Raw genomic sequence first — 15,772 nt, 5'->3', positions numbered from 1 at the left:
GTCTTTCCACTTAGCTGGAAAGCATCAAGTCAGATGCTTCAGGACAATGCAGAACATGGTAAGACCCGTGAGTTCCATGAGTGCAGGCCCATTACTGCGCTTCATTTGCTGTGAAGTGAGTTCCTTGATAAGAAGCAATGCTGTGTACAGTACCATGATGGTAAATAAGAATTTTATAAATCCATGAATGGTAGTTTTGTTAGAAGCATTGGGGGCAGAGAAAGTAAATCCTTGTCCAGAGTAAGGGTCTGTTCCAGTAAGAACAAAAGGTGTGCCTTGCATAGTGAAAGTGGTCCAATGTCATTAATCTGCCACTAGGCAGCTGGCTGATTATCCTGGTGAATTGTGCCATATCAAAAACTTGTGTTGGTCTTTGCTGATGGCAGATGGGGCACTCCGCAGTGGCTGTAGTCTTGTCAGCCTCAGTGAATGAAGCCCATGTTGCTGAGGGCATGCGTCACCTCCATCCCTGAATGATGACCACTTTGTTCATGAGCTATTTAGCCATGAGGAAAGAAGCTTGCTGGTATCTGCAGAGAGATGATCCTATCTACTAAATTATTAAAATGTCCTCTGCCGAGGTTGCCTTTTGGTGAGCACTCATATAACTTCACATTATCTCCCATTCAGAGAGGTCTATTCACACACCTATTTCCCAAACCTCCTTGCCATTAATCTTCCAATTGTGTTACTTCCAGGTTGCTGACCACCCAACCAAATCACTGACCACAGCCCAAGACTGGTATAGACTTGTACCTCTGACCATTTCTATTTCCAGGCAACACGAACAATCAGGTGCAAAGTTCTGCCCACTGGGAGGACTTCTCACCACTGTCCTTCTGGAATGTTCCAGAAAAGGGCATTTCATACTACACCTGTCTATTCTGAGGCAGTGCCTGTATATCATGCAAAATCATCTGTAGACTAGGTTGTGTTTTCTCTTTCTCAGCTGGCCATGGAATACTCCCCATGCAGCCAAGGTGTAGGCCCAGGGAAAGAAATTTATGTAGAAGGAATAGGGGCCAACCTCATGCAACTTACTTTCGACTTTCTCACCTGCGTGAGCCTGATCTCATATACACCATTTCCATTTGGTAATAGAGTGCTAGTGGGCACACACAACTTTATGGCTTGGTGAGTCAGGTAACACCCAGTTCATCATGGTAGCCCAGGTGGCATGCATAATAACCCATGGTTATTCTGGTGGCCCACAGTTAAGTGCTCAGTCTTTACTGAGGCTCAGCAAGAAGCCAAAAGGGATGTCTCAAAAGGACAATAGTTATTCTTAAAAGATGTCATGGCTTTGCTCCACAATCTTAAGGCTCTTACAGATACCCATCAAAGGTTTCACACAGCATCTCTGTCCCCTGCTGACATTTCAGCCTCCATTGGCTCTTCTGGATCACGTGGCTCAATCTGCAGAAGAGCTTGGTTCTGCGGTGGAGTCTTCCTTTGTTCTGGGTCCACTCAAAACTAGTAGATTTTGGGGTCACTTGGTTAGAGGGTTAGAAAAGCATTCCCGAATGAGGGATATTTTGGCTTCAAAATCCAGAGACCTGCTAGATGTTATGCCAGTTCTTTTTTGTGTGTGTGGTAGAAGGGTTCAGATGCAACAATTTTTCCTTTGCTTCAGAAGGGATATGTAGACATACCCCACAGTACTGGACCCCTAGAAATTTTACTGGTAGAAAAACTTCTGAATTTTTGTGGGATTTATTTCTCATGTTCTTTTTTGAAATTTTTATTTTATTTATTGGCTATGCTTGGTCTTCGTTGCTACATGCAGGCTTTCTCTAGTTGCTGTGAGCAGGAGCTACTCTTCATTAACGTCGCACGTGCTTCTCATTGTGGTGGCTTCTCTTGTTATGGAGCACAGGCTCTAGGGGCACAGGCTCCATTAGTCATGGCACACAGGCTCAGCAGTTGTGGCTAGCAGGCCCTAGAGCACAGTTTTGGTAGTTGCGGCACATGGGCTTAGGTGCTCCACAGCATGTGGAATCTTCCCAGGCCAGGGATTGAACCTGTGTCCCCTGCATTGGCAGGAGGATTCTTATCCACTGCACCAACAGGGAAGTCCCTATTTCCTATCTTCTGACATGCAAATATCTTACCAATATGTCTAGGAGAGTTGCTACTTCCTGTTCACCAGGTCTATTAATATTATCAATGCAATTGACCAGTTTAATGTCCTATGGAAGGGAAAGGTGATCAAAGTTCACTGTGAACTAAATTATGACATATTCCTGGAGAGTTGTTATACCCCTGTGGTGGGACAGTAAATGTATATGACTGGCCTACACCAGCTGAAAGAAAATTGCTTCTGGTGGTCCTTACTAACAGGTATAGAGAAAAAAGCCTTTGCCAGCTCAATAGCTACATGCCAGGTACCAGGGGATATATTAATTTGCTCAAGCAACAAAACCACATCTGGAAGAGCAATTGCAATTGGAGTCATCACCTGACTAAGTTTATAATAATCCACTGTCATTCTCCAAGATCCATCTGTTTTCTGCTTAGCTAAGTTAAATGGGGATGGGGTGGGAATCACTACACCTGCATCGTTCAAGTCCTTAATGGTAACACTCATCTCGACATTTCCTTCAGGGATGCTGTCTTACTTTTGGTTCACTATTTGTGTAGGTATAGGCAGTACTTGTGGCTTCCCCCAGGCACTTCCTGCTAGAAAAACCCTCTCTCTGTAGGATGGGGAACCAATATGGGGGTTTTGCCAGTTACTGACCTTGGATTCCAGTTGTGTATTCCAGAGATGGGGAAATAACCACAGACTGGGTTCAAGGATTCACTGAGCCTTCAAAGACCCACTAGTCCCACTATGAAAGGGACCTGAACTAAACTTCCATGGATAAGCTCTTAGTCTACTGGTGGGTCACACATTTGGGATCTCTAGAAATTAGTGTCAATTTAGAGCCAATGTCTAGCAATCTCTTAAAGATACAATTATTTCTCTTCCTCCAAAGCACAATCACTCAGGTAAATGTCTATATGCCCCTTTGGAGAAGACTGGGAGGAAGACTAACAGGATAGGTATTTAGCAATGAAGCAAAGTGGACCCAGGCTCCCTTTTATTCAAAGTATTCTAAGTCTATAAACTGACTCAAGTCTGGGATTGACTGAGGGGCTGTGACCATGTTTCTGTCTTTCATGTTGGACTTCTGTTCATAGAGCTAGAACTCCTCCGCTTATAAGAATTTAATGGACTATAAATCTGTTTCTCTTCTAGGGGCATCATGATCAACTAGTTAGTGCCATGGATTTCTGAGAGTCAGAAAGATTCTGATTACTGCTTTGACTTTGCTGTCCATCACAGTAACCATGCCCGCCTGGTCTCTGGCACTTAATGTCACTGCTGCCTAGTATTCCATTATATCCATTCCATTTAGAGATCCTTGTTCAACAGTACCAGTTCTCATTGTAATTTCCAGACCACAGAGAAGGGTGACTAATGAACTCTTTAATGACACTGGGATTTTCTCATAAATGGATTTCTCATGGTTGTGGGGAAAGGCATGTCCTTTAGACCCTCCTGGGGTGGGTGAATAGGTCCTACATAATTTTGGGTTGGCCAGAAAGTTCATTAGGGTTTTTCTGTAACAGCTTACCAAAAAACCCAAATGAATTTTTTTTGCCAATTCAGTAAATTCACTTTATTTATTTATTTATTTTTTTTAGTAAATTCACTTTAATATTCCCATCTCCTTAAGTCTTTAGATACTTTCCTCCACTGTATACCAAGGCATTTCAGCTTAATTTAATGTAGACCATGTTTGCATCCATGTTTCAGTCAACTAACCAAAGAAGCTGACAGAGCCCTTCCTAGCCCTTCAAGCTAATATAGAATCCAGAATCTCTGCTTAGTGGGCCCAAATAAATAAATGTGGCCTGACCCAACTTTATGTTCCTTTTACCTTGCTCCTACACATAATATTCATTTCCACACATATCCCCCAGATTTCTGTGGTTCAATTGCTATGTCGTGTCCAACTGTTTGCGACCTCAGGGACTACAGCATGCCAAGCTTCCCTGTCCTTCACTAACTCCTGGAGTTTGCTCAAACTCACGTCCATTGAGTTGGTGGTACCATCCAACTACTCATCCTCTGTCACCCCCTTGTCCTTCCCTCAATTTCTCCTAGCATCAGGGTCTTTTCCAGTGAGTCAGCTCTTCACATCAGGTGGCCAAAGATTTGGAGCTTTAACTTCAGCATCAGTCCTTCAATGAATATTCAGGGTTGATTTCCTTTAGGATTGACTGGTTATAGGATTGAAAGAAAAGATGTTTGGCAGGGGTCCTAAGGAGAATCATCAATGCCTTTCAAGGCAACTACATTAGAACAGACCATTGTGGGTTCTTCAGACAAAAACCCAGCAAACTTTCTTAATGTAAGGAGGAAATGTAAGAATTGCTTCTATAAGGAAGACTTCACAGAGTGTAGGGACCCTTAATTTCACTGGGAACTTCTCATATGTCCCCAGTCCAATTTTCAGGATCTCATTTCTTCTCAATCCATGTCCTAGTTTTACCATGGGATGCCCTGCAAGGTTGGAAATACAATTTGTACAGTAATTCAGCCACTCACAGGATACCACTCTGGGTTTGATTTTCAGAAAGCTCAGCACAGAGAATATAGGAGATAAGGGTTTCTTTCAGGGAGGAGATAGAATGTTCCTGGATTTTGTTCTAAGCTCAATAGGAACTTTGGAGAGGTTAAGGCAGGGTGGTGGCATGTAGTGACTTATAAGCAAAGAAAATTTCTTTAGCCCCTGTGTTAAAGATGACTTGTAGGAGAAAATGAAGACATTATTGTTGTAGTCCTCCCATAAGATGGTAGTGGGTTGGACCAGAGTTGCAGCAGTAGAGGTGAGAAGCAGTGAGTCAGTGTGGGGTATACTTTGAATGTACAGTCAACAGGAATTGCTGATAGATTGGTTGTGAAGGTAGCAGAAAGAAACAGAGATGTCTTCTAGATGCTTGGCTTGAGCATCTGAGTAGATGCTGGGACATTAACTCACATGGAAAATATGATAGTTACAGGTTTGAGGGTGGGAGGAATCAAGAACTAATGATGAGAAATCTTTTAGACATCATTGTGTGAATGTCAAGTAGGCAGTTGAATTCTGCCACTCACTTATCTACCCACTCTCAACAGGCTTCTGCTCTTGTACAGCCCTATTCAAATGTCACCAAATTATATTCAAAATGTCCTTTAGAGGAATTCTTTTTCTGACACAGGACACAAGCCATTATCACACATTGCATTCAGTTGTGAGATTGCGTCTGTTTCTTGAATCTGGAACAGTAGTTCTTTCGCCTTTCTTTATCTTTCATGACCTTGACAGTTTTGAAGAGTGCCGGACAGCTGGTATGTAGAATGTCCTTCTGTTTGGATTTCTGTTTGGATATGTGTGATGGTTTCTTCCTGGTTAACTTCAGATTAAACATTTCTGGCAGGTGTATTAGATAAATTCTGTTGCATCCATTTCAGTGCATTGTATCAAGAGGCATAGGGTGCCTCTTTGCCCTGTTTTTGGTCTTGTTTAATTTGATTACTTTGTCAAGTGCTGCCTCCCAAGTTTCTCTACTGGAAGTACATCATTTCCTCATTTGTAATTAATAAGCAATCTATGGGGAGATACTTTAAGATTGTCAATATCCTGCTGCTGCTACTGCTGCTGCTAAGTTGCTTCAGTCATGTCTGAGTCTGTAAGACCCCATAGACAGCAGCCCACCAGGTTCCCCCGTCCCTGGGATTCTCCAGGCAAGAACACTGGAGTGGGTTGCCATTTCCTTCTCCAGTGCATGAAAGCGAAAAGTGAAAGTGAAGTCACTCAGTCGTGTCTGACTCCTAGTGACCCCATGGACTGCAGCCTACCAGGCTCCGTCATCCATGGGATTTTCCAGGCGAGAGTACTGGAGTGGGGTGCCATTGCCTTCTCCGGTCAATATTGTAGTCCTCACCAAATTTTTACTCCATGGTTTTAGCATCCCAATGGTTCTTGCCTAAAATTTTAATTATTCCTTTGAAATTTGCAAAATAATGATTTTTGAATAAGCAATTCCTCCTGCATCTATTAGTTATCATTCTGCTGAAAAGAATAGCTGCCAGACTTTATTGAAATGATATATGTCTCTCTTACCAAACTAAGAGCTCCCTGAAAGCAGGCAGTATTTTATTCAAGCTAATACCAATACTGCATGCAAAGTTGATGCCCAATAAATACATATAAAATGAGCAGTACTAAAGTCATCCTTCAAGTGAGGAATTTATTAAAAATACATCCTTCAGGGGCTTCCTGGTGGTCCAGTGGTTAAGAAGCCATCCACCTGCCAATGCAAAAGACATGGTTTTGATCCCTGGCTGTGGAAGATCCCACATGCCTTGGGGAAGCTAAGCCCATGCACCACAACTGTTGAAGCCTGTGTACCCTAGAGCCCTACAACAAGAGAAGCCGGCGCAATGAGAAGCCTGTGCACCACAGCTAGAGGAGCCCCCACTCACCACAACTAGAGAAAGCCTGCACACAGCAGTGAAGACCAAGTGCAGCCAAAACTGAAAGTAAACAAACTAATTAATTAAAAAAAAATCTTCTTCAGAGGTTTCTGTGAGGTCAAAATGAGATTCTGTACATGAGGGAGCTTTGTAACGTGTAATAGGTTTTGCAGACGTGAGCTGTGATCTTTGCTAGGGACTCAAGCCACACCCATCTCAGTGCACATGGTTATTTAGCCCAAGTCTTTAGTCCAGCAAGAGGAGGGAAGTTGGTTGGAACGACTGCCAAAATCAACCTCTGAGAAACTGGAGGCAGTGGCAGATTCTCCCTAAAACCTTTATCCTCCTCTCTTTCTATCCTGCCTTCTTTCTTTTTCGACTTAAGGAAAGGACTGGGTGGTGCCGATGCTTTGTTGATTCCCTCTTCTTGCTCCCCCCCACCCACCCCCTACGCGCTCCTGCCACACCACTCTGCCTGTCTCTCCCACTCCCTATTTTCTAGAAAAGCAGAAACTTTCTTGCAGCTGTCAGGCTTCTTTCCCTGAAGAATATCTCTAATCGCCCCGCCTGATTGGGTCTCGTTAGCGGGCTGGTGGCATTGATTGTACTCAATCAGCACCCTCCTGCCCAGCTGGGAAAATGTCCCATTTATTCTTCCATTTTATCTACTCTTTCTTCTACAACTATTTTATATTTTTTCTGGGATTTAAAAAAAAAGCAGGCCCAAAGACCAAAAATTTCCACTGCCCCTGGTTACAGAACTCTGTGATTTTACTTTGTGCAAAGCTTTCCTGCTCTTTGTATCCCAGGAAATTTCTGGAAGTTCCCAGTGGGATCTATGGGGACACTCACACTCTCCTCCCTGACCCTCACCTGTCAGCAGTAAAACAAAGGTAAGAATTTACATACCCATAAGGGGTTGGGGGAAAATGCCCTGGAGTAGGAAATGGCAACCCACTTCAGTATTCTTGCCTGGAAAATTCCATGGACAGAGGAGCCTGGCAAGCTACAGTCCATAGGGTCACAAAGAGTCAGACATGACTAAGCAAGCAGGCACATATGCAAGACTGAAGAAATAAATTTGCACGATAAACTCTTTTGTGCCTTACAACAATCCTGTAGCACAAACGTTGTGTAGCACTCTGGCATCCCCATTTTGTGGGAGAGAAAACTGAGGTATAGAAAAGGGACTTGCTGAGCTCATACGTCTCGGAAGTAGCAGAGCCGAGATTCAAACCCAGGTAACTGACTCCAAAGTACTGCACTAGTCCAACCCTCCAAGCCCTACCCTCAGTCCAGGTGGTGGCTGCCTCACCCGCTGGCAGGAAGTGTTCTGATCCTGGCAAGGCCAGGGTGCCCTGGCATGGCCAGCAGACGCCACTCTGCCTAAGGGTGGAACAGGTAGACTTTTAGGGGATCCAAGTCCCCACCCAAGTCTCTCGCTTGCTGATCCAACACAGTGGGGAGGCACACGTCACCTGTGCATTAAGGGACCTGAAGAAGTGGGTCAGCTTCACCCTGGTGGGAGAAAAGGAAAGAAGGGGAAATAATTCAGATCACAACGGGAAATTCCTCGAGGCAGGTCAGATCCAGGCGGGGCACAGAGACTCTCAGGAGTCCTTTTCTCCCTCTGGCATTTGGTACGTGAAGCGGCCTCACGTGACCGATTAGCCACCAGAACTGACATCTCAAGACTTGGGCCCAAGTTCCAGGATTTTGGCCTGCTCACTGTGTCACCTTGGACAAATACTTATAGTATCTGTGTCCAATAAAGGTAGTATGGAGACTGAGAAGATGGAAGCCAAAGATCATCCTAATGTCCCTAAAAGATGATATGGAAATCTGAAGATGCAGTAGACACAGGGTCCATATTAGATCAGAGTTCTCAGAGTTCTGTGCTTGCATGCTAAGTCACTTCAGTCATGTCCAACTCTTTGTGACCCCATGGACTGTAGCCCGCCAGGCTCCTCTGTCTGTGAGATTCTCCAGGCAAGAATACTGGAGTGGGTTGCCATGTTCTCCTCCAGGGCATCTTCTGACCCAGGGATCAAACCCGCATCTCTAATGTCTCCTGCATTGGCAGGCAGGTTCTCTACCAGTAGTGCCTAGAGCTCTATGGTCCTGCAAAATTTCTCTCAAGATTGAAAAGAAAAATGGGAACACATTGGTGTGATTCCACTTCTCATGCTCTGATCTAGACATTTCCAGCCAGATGGCAAACTGCTTGTCCGCATGCATCAGCCCTTTCCCCTTTGTTCACGCTGGTGGTATTTGTGTCATATGGCTCATTCTATCCTCAGTTCGCTGATGTCTGGTTATGGCTTCTTTATTGGTCACTATATTTCAAAATAATGTCAAAACAAATCTTTTTTTTTTCCCTCTCCTCCCAGTAAACCTTTTATGTTCCACACAAATATAACATCACAGAAAGGAGAACTTTTTCCTGCCTCCCACCCACTATGAGCATTTTAGTCATATCGCTGAAAACTTGCCCCAGCTTTCTCATTAGCAAGATGGAATGATAATATCTCATGAGATTGTTATGAGTGGAGTGACTGAATATAACCGTGTTCTTTAAGAATGAAAAGCACTATATAGATGTCAGGGATTGTTTGTACTAATTCTATGCACTTCCTCACATTTTAGTGTTTCATATTTGTTTGTCTTATCAGTCTTACTTGCCTGTAAGTAACTGAAGGGTAGGGGAGCCTATCTTATTAATATCAGGGTAGGCATATTAATCTCAGTGTATAGCATATTGCCTGGAACAGAGCAGGTGTTTAATATATAATGAGTGGATGGATGAATGGATGGATATTGAGTGGATGGATGAATGGATGGATGGATGGATGGATGCATGGATGGATGGATGCATGGATGGATGGGTACTTGGGATTAGAAGATAAGATCATTGAGCTGAAAAGGGGATATAAGATTTGTTCAACAAAAATTACAGTTATAGTTTACCTTTAACCCTCAACTACCATCTGTGAGGTGGGTATTATTATTCTCACTTTACAAATGAGGAAGCTGAAGCTCAGAAAAACTCAGGCTAGTAAATTGTGGAGCTGGGATTCAAGCCAGATTCATTTCTAAACTTAAGACCTCTTTCGTGAAGGCAGAGGACAAAGGATTGCAGAAGAGCAGAATTTTCTATCAACATCCTATCGTTCTATCAACATCAACATTCGAGTCTCTGGACATACTCTGGTCTTTTCAAATTATGTGAACCAACGCATTGGCTGTTTTGTTTCTATTCATTTAAGTTGAGACTCTGTCATTTGCAACCAAAGAACCTTGATTAATACTCTCCTCCCTATCCATTTTCCCATGGCGTATTTTTTTATTTTATTCTAGCATCAAGTGTCTCTGCCTGATAGTGCAATTATTTATGCATATCTTTCTCTCTACTAGACCTGGAGACCTTGGAAGGTGTGGGCCATATCTTATTTATTCACTGAAGCCCATCTTTGTTGTGAGCTCTTTACTGGGTACCAGCAATGTTTATTGATGATATTCAATAGGCATGTCTGTGTTTTAACCATTATACTGTACAGCTCTTTTATTCTTGGGGATTCGTCTTGATTTTATGGGACTTACTACGCACCTACTATGTGCTAAGACCTGTACTATCAGATTTTGGACAGACATCACACTATCTCTATTTTAGCTCTCATCGGTCTCCCAGAACAAGTAGCATTTGACAGTCTGCCACCATCAATCCCTCTTCCTTCCTGTGGGAAGAACAGCAAGTCCCCTGTCCCCTCCAAGCCACTCAGCAACCACATAGTCAGAAGAGGATGAAAAGGATGAATCTTTGTTTTAAAACCTTGTTAAATTTTCTGTTTAAAAATGTTTTGTTCACATAGTGATAGGAGGTCTTTTAGAAATCAGTTCTGAGGAGCAGTCTTCCTAAGGCAGTCTGTATTCAAAGCATTTTGGAGAGAGAGCTGGTTGCTAGGGGCAACACTAACTTCTGAGGGGGAATCTCTGCATGTGGATATAAAGCCAGTGCCCTGGGGACCCGGGAGGAGTGGGGTCCTCTCGCAGAGGAGCCAATGCACGGAACGAGGCTGAGAAGCTTCCAGACCTGGCAGCCCTCTCTTGGTGACTGGCAGGCTGTAGGAGTCACCTGCATGGCGCAGGAGACCATAACCCGGGCACGTGTGGTCACTTTCTTTCCTTCAACAAGGCCACTAGGAAGGGCCTCGCATGGCCACATGCACCTCCTCCCGAGGCCCTATTCCCTGCAGCAAGGCAGCCGCGGTGTCGCCTCTCTGGTTATCCTTATTATGATATTTGCTTACATATTTATTTTATTTGTTAAATTACCATACAGTAGCATGACCTTTTTTCTCTTGATGTACAGTTCATGAATTTTAATAAATGCAGAGATTTGCATTACCACCGCTACCATCAGGATACAGAATACTTTCATCACACCCCCTCCCCAATTCCCTTGAGCTAACCTTTAATTTAATCCATACTTGCCTCCTACCTCTGTCTTCTGGCACCCACAGATCCATTCTCCATTGCTACAGCTTAGGCTTTTCAATAGTATCATATATTGGAACCATATGGTGTGGGACCTTTGAGACTGGCCTCTTTGAGCCATTCAGGCAGTTGCCTGCGCCCACTGTTTGCTCCTTTTTATGGCTGAGTAGTGCTCCCCAGCACACAGGGACAGTCCATCCTCATTATGGGTGCATTCCGTGTTTTCAAACTCACCTGCTTGCTGAAATGCATGACTCCCCCACAGATCCTCGTGATGCTTTCCAGGGTACTCGGACATGTGCAGAATGGTGAGAAACTGGAACTGCTTGATGCGCACATTCTCGGTGGAGGTGGCACAAGGCGACACTTTGCCTTCTTGTTTCAGTTCTCAGCCTGTAAACAAGTGTTTCTCGTGGGCTCTTTTGTGCCACCTTTTTGTACATTTTTTCTGTGTGTTTTTTTTGGCGATCTTGCAAAATGGCCCCCACGTGTGGTGCTACCGTGCTGTCTGGGGTCCCAAGCGCAGAAGGCTGTGAAGTGCCTTATGGAGAAAACACGTGTTAGATGAGCTCTGATCAGGCATGAATTATAGCACCATTGGCCGTGAGTTCAATGTTAATGAATCAACAGTGATATTAAATAAGGTGTCTTTAAACAGAAACGCGTTTTAAAAAAAGATGGTATGTTGATCAGTTGATGAAAATGTGACCAGAGGCTCGCAAAACCTACCCCTGTATTTCCCTTTGGGACAAAGGTTTAGCATTTGCTACTTCAGTGTTTGAGCTGATTTCTTGGAACATGACTACTGTGGGTCATGAGAATCGGCTGTAATGGTGGCATTTATTAAAGTGAACTCTGGGCTACTTACAGTCCATCTCAAGACCCAGTCCTTGACCTCATGGGGCTTACAGTTGGGTCGGGTTGAGAGCTCTTTCTCAGCTGTGTCACTGAGGTATTTTATTTTCTTAGGCTTTTAAAGAAGAGAAGCTGAGACTCTAAGGAACCTGAGTATTAAAGAAACTGTTTTGTGCAGAATGAGCTGTTTTCCCAGGAGGACAGGGAAGTGAGGGATGAGAGAGGCAGCAAGACCCCAGAACACTGTGCTGTTCCTCAGGGCCCCTCTCCTGATGCCACATTCCCAGGAATGCTTCTAAACAGGGAGCGCTTGGTGCACGTGTGCCTTTTGTGAACCCTCCACAGAAAGCCTGAGCTTTGTGCCCTGGGTGCTCAGAGCAGGATGGAGGGGTCGGTGGATGCAGGCCAAAGGCAGTGAGAATGGGGATTAACCAGATGTGGGGACGCATGAAAATCAGACGCTCTGGATTCCCACAGGCTGAGGATTTGGGGTCAGGTCTTCAGCTGACATCTGAGCCACACATAAAACAGTGGCCAGTGGCTTGAGGATCTAGGTCATCGACCACTAGGTTTGCGGGATGAATGTTGGGATTATCTGAATTAGATGTGGGTGGGAGAGGTCTGGGAGAGTTCTCTTCATCCCAAGCTCCAGGCTGAGAGTAAACAGCCTTTTCCTTTCTAGTTCCATAATGATAGCGTTAATGAATTAATTCTAGCATATACCGTCTTCTTGGGACCTAGAAGTTCTTTTTTCTAAAAATTTTAAATATCATCATGCTTTTTTTCATTTTTACTTATTATTAAATTTTTAATTTTGTATTGGGGTATAGCAGGAGACCTGGGTTCAATCCCTGGGTTTTGAAGATCCCCTGGAAAAAGGAATGGCAACCCACTCCAGTATTCTTGCCTGGAGAATTCCATGGACAGAGGAGCCTGGTGGGCTACAGTCCATGGGCTTGCAAAGAGTCGGACACGACTGAGTGAATATGACAGCGACAGTGACAAAGCTGTTTAACAATGCTGTGACAGTTTCAGGCAAACAGCAAAGGGACTCAGCCGTACATATACATGTACCCACTCTCCCCCAAACGCCCTCCCATCCAGGCTGCCACATAGCACTGAGCAGAGCTCTCTGTGCTATAGGGACGCAGGAGTTTTATAAACACGTGGAGCGTCTCTCTGTGCAGGTGGGTGACAGCACTAAAGCCATTGCTCCTTTCTGGGCCTCGGTTTCCTTTTTCCTTCAGGGGAAGCAATCTTATATCCTACCGTATCATCTTTGGTATTCCCGTTCACCACTGTCACTACAAAAAATACACTCTCAGTATCTCTATCAGGTTTTTATTAGTATTAAGACTGCTGTGTGCCTGGGGCTATTCTGGGCATGGTGTGTTGCACTCCCCAGGTGTGTGTGTGTGTACACACATATACGTTCTGTTCACATCCAACATACTCATTCCAGGAACACCTGGGTTTACACTAATGAAAAATTAAAGGGTGATTATTCTCTTTATTAAAGGATTCATGTTAGGATTCCCTTGCACGTTTATAATGTGATTCAATTTGCCCCATATTCAGCCACCACCTCTTGTGTGAGGGAGGCCGTCTCTGCATAAACAAGAGCATGTGTAGGCAGTATTTTGAGCATTATGGAAGGAAAGAATTAGAGATACTGAAGAGGTTTTTCTTGCTGATAACAATGAGTAATACTAGTGCCTGGGAACAAAGATGACTATGGATCACAATTTTTTTTTTAATATAGCTTCAAGAGCGCCTCAGTGGCAGGGGACTGGGGAAGAAGCCCCACTCCCTGCTCTCGGGTCTGACTTGGGACCAAGGGGGACCCTAGTGGGGGCCTGGGGCGGGCAGGGCCTGGGAGCCAGGAGCTCTGGCTTTGGTATCAGGAGAAACGAAGAAGATGTAGTTATTTGGCTTATCTTTCTCGATATCATTTGGGGCTTGGGATGCCTGAGCTGAGGCTAATGGGAGAGATTCTTAAGGAACAGGGGTTTTCCAGGATAGCTCAGGATTCTGGCAATGCTTAGCACTTTACAGATAGCCTTTCCTACTGTCCAACCCTCTCTGGAAGCCCTTTTCCCAGTATCTTGGTCTAGGAACAAATTTTGAGCGTTTTTGCCCATTTCTTTGTCTCTTGCAGGAATTTGCGGAACCATCTAATAAATGAGAATCTCACCCAGAAGGTGAGCTGCACCCTCTCCCTCAAGCATCTTTCCCAGTCTGATAATTTTCATGACCAACAGGGGAAGGCAATGCATTCCAAGGTATGGAGCCAGTTTTATTAGGTAAGCGATGGAAGAGCATCCCACACTGCAGTCAGAGGAGTGATGTGGCTAGAGCTGGGCTATGTAAAGATGATGCTGGTGGAGAGAGGGGGTGGACTGTCCATCTGGACGAGGCAGGACTGTTGGAGGACTACTGTGTCATCGGGGATGAGAAGACGGTAGATGGTGTGGATGCGAGGCCCAGCGAAGACACGCCTGGCAGGTACCTGGAGTGAGGGGCAGAGATGGGCCTTCAAATGCTTCAGACTTTCTCTGGCCCTTTGTGTCTTCAAGAAAACATTTCCATTCTCTTCACCTGGCTCCAAAGGTCGCTGACATCTTGCTTCATTCTTGGGCATCCTCTGACCCCTGGTCTTCCAAGCTGTGCCCAAGCAAGGGTCAGACTTGCCACCATTTGATAATGACCCCATTGATATACTGAGGCCTGGAGTGGGAACTGCGAGTCTGCCCTGGCGTTTCTTGGAGCCCCTTCCTCTCTGCCACGTTACCACTTCTGCCTGGCGACAAGGGTTCTGAGGAGGACTGGACAGCTGGCTCAGAGCAGGGCCACCTATCACAGGTGCTCCTCCCCCGCACTGGGCAGCGTCAAAGGAACCTTTGGTGTCATCGACCAAGTCAGCAGGGGCTTGGAGGGAGCCTGGAGCTTTATTAACTAATCTCTGGTACTTGAGTAATTTATTATGTTTAAGCTGGTGCCATCAAGTCTCTCAGCAGTGCCCACGTGCGCTGGGAGATAAATTAAAGGCTGTCCAGAGATACTTGGTACATCTGTGTGATTGCTGGGCTGGTGAGATGGAGGTTTAAGGCTCTCTCTTGCAAATTGGAAATTAGGAATTAATAAGACAGCAGGCCAAAGAGCTGTGGTGGTGGTGGTGACTTGGCTGCCTGGCCAGGACTTGGGGAGGGAAAGCTTCTGCTGGGAGGGTGGGGAGGAGTGGGTGGAAACCAACCAGGCTCTCTCCACGTGGTGGGCAATCGAAGGGGCCTGGAGGGGCTGGGCAAGGGGGCTCTTCCTTGGCTTGCAGTGTAGGTAGCAGGGATTCTTCTGTCTCCTGAAAGAGGTTAAAGGGGTAATGAAGAGAACCCTGGTCTGGCTCAGAGGACTTACTTGTGGCCCCCCAGCCTAGCCAGTGCCTGTTGTGTGATGGCGGGCAGACCTTGTCCTCCTCTGGGCTTCTGTCTCATCAGCAAGATGAATAGGTTGGACTCAGGGTTCATGTTTCCATTAGGCATCTTGAAAGGTTTTAATTTCTTCTCAAGTCAGAAGGAACCCCCCCCCCCCAAATTTAGGCTGTAGAAATGTTACAGGGTGTGTGTGCATGTGTGCTAAGTCCCTTCAGTCGTGTCTGGCTCTGACTCTTTTTGACCCCATGGGCTGGGGCTCTCCATAGTCATCCTGTAGCTCATCTGTCTATAGGATTCTCCAGGCAGGAATACTGGAGTGGGTGGCCATACCCTCCTCCAGGAGATCTTCTTGACCCAGGGATCATACTCGGGTCTCTTGTGGCTCCCGCCTCGCAGGCAGACTCTTTACTGCTGAACCACCTGTGTAGTATAAATGTATTTATTCAAAGTCATAAAATGCAGTTTTATTATGGACATTTTTGCACGT

This window comes from Bos grunniens, chromosome 15 (genome assembly GCF_055505025.1).
Source record: "Bos grunniens cultivar Pamir isolate PY7600 chromosome 15, Bosgru_T2T1.0, whole genome shotgun sequence".
NCBI classification, from domain to species: Eukaryota; Metazoa; Chordata; class Mammalia; order Artiodactyla; family Bovidae; genus Bos; species Bos grunniens.
This window is presented reverse-complemented; position numbering follows the sequence as displayed.